Here is a 2,239-nt window from a genome sequence, read left to right as displayed (position 1 = left end):
CTCTACAAATCCTGCTAATACTGTCTCACTAGACAAGATCATACTGCTTTGTCCCATATATAATAAACCACAAATAAAATCTTCTCTGGAAGATACATTGCTTCTCCTTGAGACAGTGTGGAAAGCGGGGGTAGGAGGCTTTATTCTTTTGGCAGGTCCTCTCAGTCATTATAGATATTGCTGCACTGTTAATGCTCTGTAAAGCATTAAAAAAATTCGAGGATGAGATGGCTGAGGTCTCAGATCAAGTATCTCCAAATACATTGTTGTCCATTCCCTGACCTGTCCTTGTATTATTTCTTGTCATTTTCTGGATCAATGACATTCTCTGTTTGTGAGCTTCTGTGGTACAAGCTATTTTTGTAGGTTAGATTTCTTCAGAGCCAAATCCTGGGATCTACATGTTCCATTGGCACTCTAAATACAATTAGACATCCTTCACCATCAGGGTGCTGGACTTGGGATGCTGAGCAAGCTGGCAGGCTGCTCTTATCATACCCTCTATAACATCATCAGCAATCTGCAGCATCATCTCCTTCACATCTCCATCCAATTGCTCACTAGGATTGTTTTACTAAGTCTTACGATTTGTTCTTTGTCAATATCTAATTGTTTTCAGGGCTGAGATGGCTTCTTGACTCAGGAGTGCCTGGTATCTTTACTGCTGTAGTGCTATTGGCCATGGAGCCTTGTGGAGGGGCGCTGGCTGGCTCTGGGTTTATGGATGAGAAATTGGAGAAGTTGATTAGAGCTGAGGGGCCAAACTGGATCCACATAATCTGTGGAGTTTTGGACTTCAGCTCATAGAGCTTGTCAAGATCCTGTTTCTTTTTGGAGGTATGAGGACCAAGGCCAGTCAAAGGCAGTAGTGTCTATCTCCCCATGATTTGTGAAGACTGCCCTAGTGAAGCAATCCTCTAAGCTGCCGATCCCACTGCTCGGTCCTTCCCTCAAAATTGTCTCATTTATTTGATTTCTTTCCTTCCCACACCAGAATAGCAGTAGAGAAGTACACAGAATATGCAAGAACATATCACACGAAAGGATGAATATATCTGCAATATATTGTGATATCGATATTGACGATTGTGATAATAAGAAATACATATTTGGTCTTTGTTCTGTTTTTGGCACAAAGCTTCTAAAACACTTAGAATTTCCTAAGTGCTGGGCACCATAAAGATGTCTTTTGTTATTTTACAGAGGGAACTTTTGGCAAGTTTCTAGGTCACCTAACTGTGGGATGTCATTGCCAGAGAACCAACCACATGATGAAAAGTTTGGAATTTTCAGTCTATCCCCTCTGACCTTTTGAAGAGGAGAAGAGCTGAGGGCTGAATCAATTGCCAGTAGTCAACGGTTTAATCAATCATGCCTATATAATTAAGCCTCCATAAAACCCCCAAAGGATGAAGTTTGGATTGGTTCCCAGTTGGTGAACACATGTAGATTTTGGGAGAGTGGGCTTCCAAATTGGGCATAGAATCTTCAGGCTCTTTCCACATACTTTGCCCTATCTGGCTGTCCCTGAGTTACATCTTTTTATAATAAACTCATAATCTAGTGAGTAAACTGGTTTCTGAGTTCTGTGAACTGCTCTAGAAAATTAACCAAACCCAAGAAGGGAGTCTGGGAATCTCTGATTTATAGCAAATTGGTCAGAAGCACAGGTTACAACCTGGACTTGCAATTGGCATCTGAAGTCTTTTGGGACTCTGGCCTTAACCTGTATGATCTGATGCTAATTCTGGGTAGATAGTGTCAGAACTGAGTTGTAGGACATCCATCTGGTGTTGGAATGTTGCTTAGTGGTGTGGGGTAAAATCCATAAACACTGGAATTAGTATCAGAATTGATAGCATCTTAATCTCATGTGATTTGAGAGAGAGGCAAGATGATATGCTAAAAGCAGCATTAACCTTGAAATTAAAGAAAGCTTGATTCTAATGAGGGCCTTTCATGAATATTACTTTATAATTTTCATCTGGCCATTTTACCTCTCCGAATATCAACTTCTTAGCTTAGAAAATGAATAGTTTGACTAAGTAGTGTCTAAAGTCGCTTTCAACTCTAAAGTCTTATAGTTATTTTAAAATAAATTCTAAATTGAGATTGGGTTGGAAATATACCTTGCCTGGTTGAGTCCATTAGAATTTGGGAAGTAATCAAATTTTATTCCTGGCTTCAATTCCCTAACCCTTCACATCTTTTAGAAACATTATCTGTTTGCTTAATAATT

The 2,239-nt window shown here is 39.7% G+C and overlaps 1 pseudogene; it reads right to left on the bottom strand.

Moving 5' to 3' along the window:
• Window positions 1-244: 244 nt before the first annotated feature.
• Window positions 245-2,239, bottom strand: part of LOC105300854 — a 17,667-nt pseudogene continuing 15,672 nt past the window's right edge.

This window comes from Pteropus vampyrus, unplaced genomic scaffold (assembly GCF_000151845.1).
Source record: "Pteropus vampyrus isolate Shadow unplaced genomic scaffold, Pvam_2.0 Scaffold221, whole genome shotgun sequence".
Taxonomy (NCBI): Eukaryota; Metazoa; Chordata; class Mammalia; order Chiroptera; family Pteropodidae; genus Pteropus; species Pteropus vampyrus.
The sequence above is the reverse complement of the archived record's forward strand: the minus strand, read 5'-3'. Positions and strand labels throughout refer to the sequence as shown.